Here is a 12751-nt window from a genome sequence, read left to right as displayed (position 1 = left end):
TATTTTCGGTGGTGAAAAGAGACGATATTCCTGCTCGGACTAGTTTCTTTTCAAACAGAGACAGAGAGAGAGTTATCGTACGATTTAGAGAAATCTAACCTAACTTTCTACGACGTTTTTTTCTTGATACAATAATTGTTATAGTATAAAAGTGAATATCGAATCGAACTTGCGAAGAAAGAAATGGAAATTACGTTGTGAAACGAACGCGAAGTAAGGAAACATGGAGACGTACGAAACGAGTCGAATTTTATTATCGATCGAGTCGAGTGGATGCGTATTGCGATAAGCTTGACACACGAGCGAAACTCTCACCGGTTTAACGATCCTTCGAGGCTGTAAATGAAGCGGAAAGTTAATTCTGACGATTGATCGTCGTTTAAAGAGAGTGCAAGTACAGTTGCACAAATTAAGATGTAATGGGTGAATGGCTCGTTAATACCGTCTCGCGAGTGTCTCTCTTTCGACGTATCTCTTCATGAAATGTAACACTTTCGACCGTATATATATCTCGTTTATTCGTATAGAACGAAATTAGGTTAGAAGAAAGCGACATCTTGTATATCCATTTATTATAAACGGATGATTCATGAATGGAAACCGTAACGAAATTATCCTTCTATCCGTAACGAAGATTTATATTTCGTTAATTGTGGAAAAAAAAAAAAGAAATTCTTTTACTTTAATTCAAAGATCGGAAAGAGATCGTTGAACTTGAAACAATCTCCAATGCCTTTTTCTTTTTCTTTTTTTCAGCACGGTATATATCAGAATTTTTACAGAACTATAACCCTCTATTATAATTCTATCGTTTTAATTTCATGGCCGATTACCGATCAACGACTCATACCGACTTCTTTTTTCTTCCCTTCACAGGAGGCGATAGGAAATCGAAAAGGATCACGGCCACGAAAGGAGGAGAGCGCGCCAATATTGTCGGTGAGTCGAAACATCCGTGACATGGTTTTTCATCGAGTCATCGACGCTCAATTAACGCAACTCAATTTTTTTCAATCCCTCCTTATTTTTTCCCCCCTCTCCCATCGATCGTGATCGAGCCTCGCTTCCTCGTTCGGCTTTTTCTCGGATTATGCAAAAATCGGCGAAAACAAAGTTTCTCAAACTTTGACTTTTTCGAGACAAAGAGGGAAATCGAATCGAATTACAAGTTTTCTTACAAGAAGGACGAGAGGGCACCGTGTATCGTCTTTCCAAAACAACAACAACGCGGCAATTAAAAAGGAACGCTCTCAGAGTTAATGGATCGTGAAAGTCACTCGATCGTCTGTCTCTCTCTCTCTCTCGTCCCGCGATTCGATTACACGTCGCTGGTTTCCTCTTTCGCATTTTTATCATTGCCACGCGTATAAATTAATCGTCACCGAATAACTAAACGCGTAACTCATACACACGATCCACCACGGTTCGCTCCACTTGTTCCTCGTATCGGGGACCTTATAAAAGACACGATGCAGAGAGAGCGGGAAGAAGCGGAAGAAGGAATCCCATAAGAAGAGAAGAAGAAGAGAGGAGGAGGAGGTCCGATGCATCTGAACCGACGTGACCCGGCGCAAAAACGGTCACGATATCTCTGACGCGGTGTACGGGAGAGGGAACAGGTAACGAGCGATCAGATTTCTATCAGGATGCAACAGTCCTCTCTCTTCCTCTCTCTCTCTCTCTTTTCCCCTCCTCCATCGACTAACCAGCACTACGAAACGATCGAAACGACGAAGGGGACAACGACGACAACGAGCCGTTTCGGTGCGCGCACGGCAGCGAACGGTGTGGATCTCTCCGTCGATGAGAATATGACCCTTGCGCGTATACGTATACGTAGAGGCGTCGTGGCGCGGTTACACCACGGATAGACGCGTGTGTAGGTGATGGCCGCTGGTGGGAGTACCGCAAGGGTCAATCCACGGCGCGGCATTATATTCCGCACGGGGGCCTCACGGTTCACAGGCAGCGCACGACGACGACGACGACGACGACGACGTTCGAACGCTTAATGGGCGGAATTTGTCCGGCCGGCAGGTACACTGACAGCCACTCGGTTCAGCCTGTTGCGCCCCCAGGCGAACCACGGACACGCCGCGAGGCAACGTGACGACGCTGTTACCCGAGCTGCCGCTATGTGGCACAATTTCGCTTCTTATTACTATCACAATTTCCCCGATTTTTCGAGATTCAGATCTATATATATATATATATATATATATATATATATATATATATATATATATCTTTCTCGCGGATTGGAGAAACGCGATTCTCACTCGACTCCGTCCGTTGAACAACTGGATCCGGAATACGAAATAGTAATTGAATTTTCAGCCGCGGCGCGGAGCCACGGATTGGGCCACGTGCACGTCGGCCATTTGCAGCGGCTTCCCACGAGACGTCGATCGTTTCAACGGTCCTCCTCCCCCCATCCACGAAACGGATAACCGATAACGGATCGTCGGGAGCGATCCGTGGCCGGATAACAGGGGCCCGCTCCGCTTCCTCGTCCATTTACGACACAATGTGAAAAAGATACGCCTTGTCTAATTCAGGTCGTAATGTCAGGATCGTTAACGAACGGCCATAGATAAACCACTCGCTCCCTCCCACTCGCCCACCGCCTTCCATTCTTGGCCTCTCTCTCTCTCTCTATCTTTGGAGTCGAGAGGGTGGAAAAATCCGCTCGCAACGGATAGTCACGAGGAAATAACTTGGCCGTAATTAAACCATTGACGAGGTTCGAGGAGGTACCGTAAGGGTCAATCCGCGGATCATACCGATCGGTACGAAACGGACACGCAGCCTCCCAGCGATTTAACCGCCGTCCCTGGAATTTGTTCGAACGACAGTGAGATAAACTGTCGGCGCGCAGATACACGGACGGTCGTTCCTCCGTATTTACAGTGTTCCCATCGCTCCGTGCGATTCGAATATTTTTCGATAAACGGATTTTGGATGAAGAAATAGATTACTTTCGCCGACTCTTTCCAAATGTGTGGTAAGAAAATTTATATACGAAGTAGTATATATATATATCGATCTCGAGATAAAAAGTGGTTGTAGTAGAACTTGGAAATCCTTTTCGAAACGGGAGGAAGAAATTTCGCCGGGACGAGTTTCTTTCGATGGGAAACGAGAGAGAGGGAAAGTCCCCTCGATCGATCGGCCGTCTCGAGGCGAGGTCTCGCTTCGGTCTCGCGCGGAAGTGGCGCGAGACACTTGAGATTTAACGAGCGGAATTTGTCCGGCCGGGCAGGTACACGATACGCCGACCAGGACTAGGAAGGCAATCAGGAAGCGAGGAAAGTCGAAGGAGACTAACGAGTCATACCAGGAATGGATAAATAGGCAGTCGTCCCTGGGGACTGTTTTCTTCTTTACGCGCGCGCCGCGCACCTTCGCCTACGACGCGTTCCGAGTAACGCTCGGTTATAATTGCTCGTAAACGCGCCGACCTTCCCCCCTCTCCTCTGCCGTGAAATTTCGTTGCCCGTTTCGAGGAGAAATAATATTTGAACGAAGTTTATAACAGAAGAAGAGTTTGAACGATGATGTTTTTTCGTATCGTATCGGAATGTCGCTCGCGTGAAATTGTTGGTGTTTGCTCGGATCGAATATATTTGTATATTTTAACGTATCGTCTTTATTGGCTCCGATCCTTGAGAATTCACATTTTTGCGATTTAATAATTGTATATTCGTTGAAAAATACGACCGTGAATGAAACGAAAGGAGCGATAATCTCGCGAGGTTGTCGCATTGATCGAGGCGCGTTGGTCACGCGGAAGAAGAATAGATCTCGCGTCTTGCGATTGGTTAAATGCGATTTGTTTCTTAATCAATTTCCTGACAATGGGATGCTGGCTTTTACGGTATCTCCTCTCGTTTCAGAGAAGAACAATGAATTATTCCATTTACGGGCCATCGTGCGGGAATTTTTTTTTCGGCCGTAACGATTTTCATCAGCGTCCACGATCATTGTGTAATATTCATTTCTCGTTACACAGTAATTGTAATTCTATTCAAAAAAATGGGCTTCTACCGTTCCGAGCTTTATACGCGACGGGTATAATAAAATTTTTCATCCTCCTTTCCCAATTTTTCTCGCTTTACACCCGAACCTGTCGTTCAACTCTGCTTCCACTTTTTGCTTTTCGATTCGTCTTTGTTTAATTTACGTCAAGCCTCATTTTCAACGATCTTATCTCAAGAATCTTCTTCGAAAACTGACCCGATATTAAATATAGTTGCATCAGCTTAAACTCGTGCAGCAATAATATTCCGATATTCGTTCGCTTCTCGATGGAAAAAAGGAACTTGTACAAAGATGATGAGAGGACAAAATATATAATATTCCAAAATTTCACGTAACAACCTAATAACTTGCAATCTATTCTATCTCTTTGATCCAGGAAGAATATTTCGAATATCGAGACCACTTTGTTTCTTAAAAAATCATTCCACAACATAAACGAATTTCGATATCTGGAATATCATAAATTGCTTTCGAAAAAGATTAAAAGAAATTATCGAGGTTGTTAATTATCAGAAGCAGAAAGAAGTGGAATCCGGTGGCAGTTTGGCGACACGAAGCGGGTAAACTTGCTCCCAGGCTAGGAAGGAAGACTGTTCGCATCGGTATCGGGCATAAATTAACGCGAAAGGAAAGAGAAGGGGAGGAGGAGGAGGAGGAGGAGGAGGAGGAGGCACGTTGACCGGTCAACGCACAATCGGCGTACCGGTTGTGTACCGTGCCTTTTTCGGCGAACTGTGAACGTAGCCTGAGGAGTGTGGCGGCATTCCCCCCTTCGCCTCGCCGTCTTTGGCCGGTTCGTCCGGGGTCATCGACGAGAGGTCACGTCGCTCGCATGGCATCGGTGACTTTTTCATTTTTCTCCTCCCACTCTTTCTCTTCTTCTCTTCTTCTTCTTCCTCTTCCTTCGCTTCTCTTCTCTTCTCTCTCATTCTCGATAGCCAGGGGCCTGGCCGCTTCTCCCTTCTTCTTCGCTCGCTTCGTTCGAAGGAGTGGTTGGTTCGCATAGGCGCAGACAGCGTCTCTTTTTCGACCCTTTTCCTCTCTCCTTTTCTTCGGACGGAGAGGAAGAAAAATTCGCAATCGGATCGGTTTTAAATTCTTTTTGACTCGATGAAGGGATAAAGTAGAGGAAAGGAAGAGGAAGAAATTATTGGAAGAGGAGGAATCGATTCGATTCCTACTTCTTCTCCTTTTGACTCGATGAAGGGATAAAGGAAGGAAACGAAGAAGAAGAAAATTATTGGAGAAATTAAATCGGTTTTAACTTCTTTTTTTTTTTTTGACTTGATAAAAGGAGAAAAGAAAGAAAGAAAGGGGGGACTAGGAAATTGTTAGAAGAGGAGGAAAAGTTTAGAATCGGACCGGTTTTAACTTCTTTCCTTTTTGATTCGATGAAGGGAGGAAAGAAGGAAGAAGAAGAAAATTATTAGAGGAATTGGATTGGTTTTAACTTCTTTCCTTTTGACTCGATAAAGGAAGGAAAGAAAGAAGAAGAAAATTGGAAGAGGAGGAATCGGATCGAAAAGGAGAAAGGAAAGAAGGAAAGGAGAGATTAGAGAATTGTTAGAAGAGGAGGGAAAGTTTGGAATCGGATCGGTTTTAACTTCTTTCCCTTTTGACTCAATAAAGAGATAAAGAATAAAAGAAGAAGAAGAAAATTATTAGAGGAATTGGATTGGTTTTAACTTCTTTCCTTTTGACTCGATAAAGGAGAAAGGAAAGGAGAGAGAAGGGAATTGTTGAAAGAGGAGAAATCGGATCGGTTCCAATTTTTTTTTCTTTTAACTCGATAAAAGAATGGAGGAAAGGAGAGAGAAGAGAATTGTTGGAAGAGAGAGGATCGGTTTCAACTTCTTTTCTTTTAACTCAAAGGAAGGAAAGAAAGAATAGGAAAATTATTGGAAGAGGAGGAATCGGATCGGTTCCAATTTCTTTTCCTTTTGATTCGATAAAAGAATGAAGGGAATTGTTGGAAGATTCAGAATCGAATCGGTTCCAACTTCTTTCTTTCTTGACTTTCTTTCTTGACTAATAAAAGAATAAAGGAAGGGAAGAGAGGAAGAAAAAGGGAATTGTTAGAAGATTTAAAATCGGATCGGTTCCAACTTCTTTTCTTTTGACTCGATAGAAAGAGGGAGAAAAGGAGAATCGGTTCCAACTTCTTTTCTTTTAATTCAATAAAAAGAGGAAGGAAAGGAAGATCGGTTCTAACTTCTTTTCTTTTAACTCAATAAAAAGAGGGAGGAAAGGAAGATCGGTTCCAACTTCTTTTCTTTTGACTCGATAAAGAAAAGGAAGAAAGGAAGATCGGTTCCAACTTCTTTTCTTTTGACTCGACAAAGAAAGGAAAGAAAGGAAGATCGATTTCAACTTCTTTTCTTTTGACTTGATAAAAAAAAGGAAGGAAAGAAAGATCGGTTCCAACTTCTTCTTTCCCTTTTGACTCGATAAAAGAAGAAAGGAGAGAAGGGAATTGTTGGAAGAGGAGGAATCGGGTAGGTTCCAACTTGTTCCCTCCTCCTTCGAATCGCCCCCCTTTCGACTCGATAAAGGAATAAAAGGGGGAGGGGGGGAGGGAATTGTTCGAGGGTCGAATCGGTCGACCGTTCAACAGAATGAATGGAATGAAAGTTTATGTACTGTTACGACGGGCGAGGAATCTTGGAATTTATCTCAGGATTGCCGGATAACCGGTAGCCTATCTCCCTTACCCACTTCCCCCTCGTTTCGCGAAAATTAAAGATGTTAAAGCGCGATGCTCGCGTGCCGTCCCGTGTCGCAGCCCTCCTTCGACCAACTCCAATTCCTCCATTTCTTCTTCTTCTTCTTCTTCTTCTTATTATTATTAACAAGAAACGTGTTATCGTTATCAAACATATCTCAACACAGAAGAAAGAGAAAAGAGATATGAAGAAGCACGAGATCATTCTCGTTTTTATTTCATATACATTTGTCTATTATTATTTCTCCCCAATTTCGAATAAAAATACTCGAATTGGAATACTTTTCCCAAGAAACTTCGATACCCTGCACACACACACACACACACACACACATACACGAGAAAGGCACGCACTCGATATACTTGGTTGCACGAGGCTGTGGCAAAAACGTCTCTTTACGGCGTCGCCTCTTTCACCTCGCGTTCCACGATAATCATCCTCCTTGGTAAAATTTCCTCCTCCTTCAACCTCCTCCCCCTTCTTCGTCCAGGAAGAGGAGAAGATTGGAGGAAAGAGGAGCAAACGGACGCGGTCGTTTCCCCGTCGCGATCGGGAATTCAAATAAATCGCTAATCGCGAGCATTTATCCTTTCGCGCCGGTGACGTACGGAGTATGCGGTGAGCGTACTCCCATCTCTCTCTCTCCCTCTCTCCCTCTCTCTGTCTGTCTTTCGGTTGGAGCTCGGCGGCCGGAGTGCGTCTTCATCGGTTTTATACGCGGGTCACCTTTGACCACTGGCGCCGTACGCAGCCTGGGAAGAGGCAAAAAGTGTCGGAGGAACACTATTCATCGTCGAGGGAAGCTGTTACCGTTATTTTTCGGCTCGGTGTCGTGGGTAAGCCGATTAGACGATGGACAAAACACGTATCTTCGAGTATTAATTTCGCTGGAATTATCGAATTTCCGATGGAAATCGATTGCTTGAAGAATGTTTTTTCCGTTTCTTTTGAACGAGCCTTAATTTTTCAATCAGATCGATTCTAATTCTCGATTATTTTTTACGTTGTTTCGACGTGTTTCTCACGTTTTCTCGGATAAGCGTTGATTGGATTTGAACGAAACGCGCGAATGCCAAGTTTTGTTGCACGTTGAATTTTATATCGCATTGTGTCGTATTGGCAGAGTGAAATTCAATAAGAATTATATATATATATATATAGAGAGAGAGAGAGAGAGAAGGAAACGTACAATTTTCTCGCGTGAAATCGGTGGCGGATATTCTTAGAATTGCAAATTTGATATGAGCGTTGAATATCCAGTCTTTAACAACGAGAGATAGAGAGAAGGAGAAGGAAGAGGGGAAAAAAGAAAAGGAGAAAAGAAAAAAACGCGAAGAAAAACTTGGTATGTACCGTTCGATGTCCGTGGTAAGAATGGAAGGTGGAGAATAGAACTTGTGACATTTGCGACTTTCGTTTTATAACCGCGAATCGGCCAACGATTCATGCGTAGAACGATTCTACGTAACTGTACATAATGCTCGAATCATGCTCCCAGCAATCGCCGCCGTGTAACGTGTAACAATTAAGGGGGGAGGGGAGGAGAAAAGGGAGGAGGCGACGGAGAGAGAGAGAAAAATCATTCCATTCTGATTCGCAATTCGATTTTCAAACCGCTTTCGTTGCATAAAAATTCTTCCAGATTCCTCTTCCTTTTTTTACGATTCATTTATCAATTCGAGTTATTTCGAGCTCGAAAAGAAAAAATAATTCGATATCAATTGAGTTCGTAGAATCGTTTGCCATATTCTTTGCACGCAGTTTTCCATTTCAATAATTAATCATACTCTTCAATACATCCCATTTTCCATAATTTTCAACGTTCTTAATCTTATCGAGACTCTGGAAAATTTGTCATTTACATCATTTTGGATGTTCGTTTGATTTCAATAATTAATCACACTCTAGAATTCGTCATGTATTATTATATAATTCCAAAGAAGCATTTTCCATAATTTCCAAGGCTCCTAATCTTATCGAGACTCTGGAAAATTTTCAGAAAAAGAAGAAAACGAAATTATTCGATACACATTTTAGATGTATTCAATTGTTCGGAACGAAATTATTCACATACACATTTTGGATCAATTGAGTTCGTAGAATCATTTGCCATATTCTTTGCAGTTTTCCATTTCAATAATTAATCACACTCTAGAATTCGTCACGTATTATTATATAATTCATCCCAAAGAAGCATTTTCCATAATTTCCAAGGCTCCTAATCTTAATCAAATTTTCAGAAAAAGAAGAGAACGAAATTATTCGATACACATTTTGGATATATTCAATTGTTCGTAGAATCGTTTGATTTCAATAATTAATCACACTCTAGAATTCGTCATGTATTATTATATAATTCATCCCAAAGAAGCATTTTCTATAATTTCCAATGCTTCTAATCTTATTGAGACTCTGAAAAATTTTCAGAAAAAGAAGAAAACGAAATTATTCTTTACACATTTTGGATATATTCAATTGTTCGTAGAATCGTTTGATTTCAATAATTAATCACACTCTAGAATTCGTCATGTATTATTATATAATTCATCCCAAAGAAGCATTATCCATAATTTCCAAGGCTCCTAATCTTATCTAGACTCTGGAAAATTTGTCAAATTTTCAGAAAAAGAAGAAAACGAAATTATTCGATACATATTTTGGATTAATTGTTCGTAGAATCATTTGCTATATTCTTTGCACGCAGTTTTCCATTTCAATAATTAATCATACTCTTCAATACATCCCACTTTCCAATTTTCAACGCTCTTAATCTTATCGAGACTCTGGAAAATTTGTCATTTATATCATTTTGGATATATTCCATTGTTCGTAGAATCGTTTGATTTCAATAATTAATCACACTCTAGAATTCATCATGTATTATTATATAATTCATCCCAAAGAAGTATTTTCCATAATTTCCAAGGCTCCTAATCTTAATCAAATTTTTAGAAAAAGAAGAAAACGAAATTATTCGATACACATTTTGGATGCATTCAATTGTTCGTAGAATCGTTTTCCATATTCTTTGCACACAGTTTTCCATTTCAATAATTAATCACATTCTAGAATTCATCATGTATTATTATATAATTCATCCCAAAGAAGTATTTTCCATAATTTCCAAGGCTCCTAATCTTATCGAGACTCTGGAAAATTTGTCATTTACATCATTTTGGATGTATTCAATTGTTCGTAGACTCGTTTAATTTCAATAATTAATCACACTTTAGAATTCATCATGTATTATTATATAATTCATCCCAAAGAAGCATTTTCTATAATTTCCAATGCTTCTAATCTTATCGAGACTCTGGAAAATTTTCAGAAAAAGAAGAAAACGAAATTATTCTATACACATTTTGGATATATTCAATTGTTCGTAGAATTTTCCATTTCAATAATTAATCACACTTTAGAATTCGTCATGTATTATTATATAATTCCAAAGAAGCATTATCCATAATTTCCAAGGCTCCTAATCTCATCTAAACTCTGGAAAATTTGTCAAATTTTCAAAAAAAAAAGAAAACGAAATTATTCATATACACATTTTGGATATATTGATTTCAATAATTAATCACACTCTAGAATTTTTTCATGTATTATTACATAATCCATCCCAAAGAAGCATTATCCATAATTTCCAAGACTCCTAATCTTATCGAGACTCTGGAAAATTTTTCTCAAATTTTCGAATTATCTTGCGATGTGCTCCGTCGAATGAACGCAGTGGTTCGATGGCGGCGGCGGCGGCGCCTGAGAGTCCTGCGAGGCTCTGCTTGATTCTAGAAATGCGAATTGGTGGATTGTCAAAAGCGAAAGGCGCGTTGTGTACCGTTAACCAAAGGCGTCCGCCTATCGAATATTCGACCTTAGACCCGGCGCAAACCTTGGCCGGCGTGAACGCGGAAATGCGCGCGTGTATAATACGCGTGTATTCCTCCTCCTCCTCCTCCTCCTCCTCTCACCTGAAACGCGGAGTACGTTTGTCTCTTGGCGGGAGCCTGTGCTTTCGATGGGATAATCGCGGGATTCTCGGGGCTCGGTGATTTACGAGCGTGCCACCTCGTCGTCGATGCAAGACGAATTTCGTGAAGGCCGTAGGCGAGCCTCGGATTCTTTGATCGACTCTTGTTGCTATATGCTTTTGCTCCTCGAAACAGGGGAGTTTCTCAGAGTTTTTTTTTTTTTTTTCAGAGAGGACGACTGGTTCTATCGGTTGGAGTATTCCTTCGGTAATTTTCGGTTTAGGGAGGAGGATGATGGAATGGAATTTTGGCTGGTTCTTCGTTTGAAAAGGGTTCTGAGAGGGGATCTGGGTTGAGTTGGATGGCTCTGGTCACTGTAGGAGGTAATTTTAAGTCTGATTGGTTTTTGGAAGAGATTGAAAAATGAAATGGAAGTTTGTTAGAATATTTTGTAATATTTTGATTAATTTTTCTTTTTGAAAAGGATTTTGGTTTTAGCTTGATGGTGAAAGATGAAACAGAATTGTGGATAAATGTAGTATTTGGCATGCTAGTTTTCTTTTTGAAGAGTTTTGAGGGATTGATGACTGATAGATAGAAGATAATTTATTTTAACTTTGATTGGTTTTTGGAAGAGATTGAAAAATAAAATGGAATTGTCAGAATGAATATTTTGTAATATTTTGATTAATTTTTCTTTTTCAAAAGGATTTTGATTTAGATTAGTTTGGTGGTGAAAGATGGAACAGAATTGTGTAAATGTAGAAAAGAGTTCTGAGGGATCTAGATTGATGACTGGTAAGAGAGATTGAAGAGAGTGAAAAATAAAATGGAATTTTGTAATATTTTTAATTAATGTAATAATTTTTCTTTTTGAAAAGGAGTTTGGTGGTGAAAGATGTGAACAAAATTGTGGGTAAATATAGTATTTGGCATGCTAGTTCTCTTTTTGAAGAGGGTTCTAAAGGATCTAGATTGATGACTGGTAAGAAAGACTGAAGAGAATGAAAAATAAAATGAAATTTTGTAATATTTTTAATTAATTTAACTGCTTTTTGAAAAGGAATTTGATGGTGAAAGATGGAACAGAATTGTGGGTAAATATAGTATTTTGCACGCTAATTTTCTTTTTGAAGAGGGATCTAGATAGATGACTGGTAAATATAGATAGATAGGAGATAATTTTAAATTTAATTAAAAGAGGATGAATAATAAAATGGAATTTTGTAATATTTTTAATTAATTTAATAATTTTCTTTTTGAAGAGGGATCTGAGGGATCTAGATTGATGATTGATAAGAGAGACTGAAGAGAATGAAAAATAAAATGGAATTTTCTAATATTTTTAATTAATGTAATAATTTTTCTTTTTGAAAAGGAGTTTGGTGATGAAAGATGGAACAAAATTGTGGGTAAATGTAGTATTTTGCTAGTTTTCTTTTTGAAGAGGGTTGCCAAGGGTTCTGAGGGAGACGTAGCCCGAGTTGAGTTGGATAACTGACGACTATCGTAGGAGGTTTGATAATTTTAGGTTTGATTTGGATTAGGGAAGAGAGTGGTAGTGTTTTGTATGCTAATTCTTTTTTTCTCTTTTTTTTTTTTTTGAAGAGGGTTTGGCTTTAGTTCGACTGGCGAATGCTGTAAGAAATAATTTATGGTTTGGAATAGGAACAGGGTGGTGAAAGATGGGTTTAGCATCTTGCCAATTTTCTTTTTTGAAGAGGTTTTGGTTCTGGTCTGAGTTGGGAACGGTAAATGTCGTGATAATTTTGGGTTTGGAAGAGATTACAAGATTTGACGAGTGTTTGGAATAGAAAACAGGCCGATGATCAAATCCTAGATTGTGATTAAATATAATATTTATACTCGCATGAGTGAATGTGATGAATAATTTTCGAAAATTGATAGATTCGAAGAGGATTAAAAAAAGATTCGATGAACGTTTGAAATAAAATTATGAAAAAATAGTAGCTTGCACGTAACCTTAAAAAAAAATTCTACTATGGTAAGATCTAT

At 39.7% G+C, this 12751-nt stretch overlaps 1 protein-coding gene across 6 annotated transcripts in view; it reads left to right on the top strand.

Moving 5' to 3' along the window:
- LOC100578865 overlaps positions 1-12751 on the top strand; it is a 192385-nt gene that overhangs the window by 69712 nt on the left and 109922 nt on the right. For 3 of the 6 annotated variants that reach the window (XM_016912303.2, XM_016912306.2, XM_026441050.1), the window contains exons 2-3: positions 877-939; positions 10965-11118. The gene's annotated coding sequence lies outside the window, so the exon portion shown is untranslated. The remainder of the gene's footprint in view (positions 1-876; positions 940-10964; positions 11119-12751) is intronic. The other 3 variants (XM_006567761.3, XM_006567757.3, XM_006567760.3) reach the window with 1 other exon arrangement.

The sequence above is a fragment of the Apis mellifera genome, linkage group LG5 (assembly GCF_003254395.2).
Source record: "Apis mellifera strain DH4 linkage group LG5, Amel_HAv3.1, whole genome shotgun sequence".
NCBI classification, from domain to species: domain Eukaryota; kingdom Metazoa; phylum Arthropoda; class Insecta; order Hymenoptera; family Apidae; genus Apis; species Apis mellifera.
Note: the sequence above shows the minus strand (reverse complement) of the source record. Positions and strands in the feature narration are given on the sequence as shown.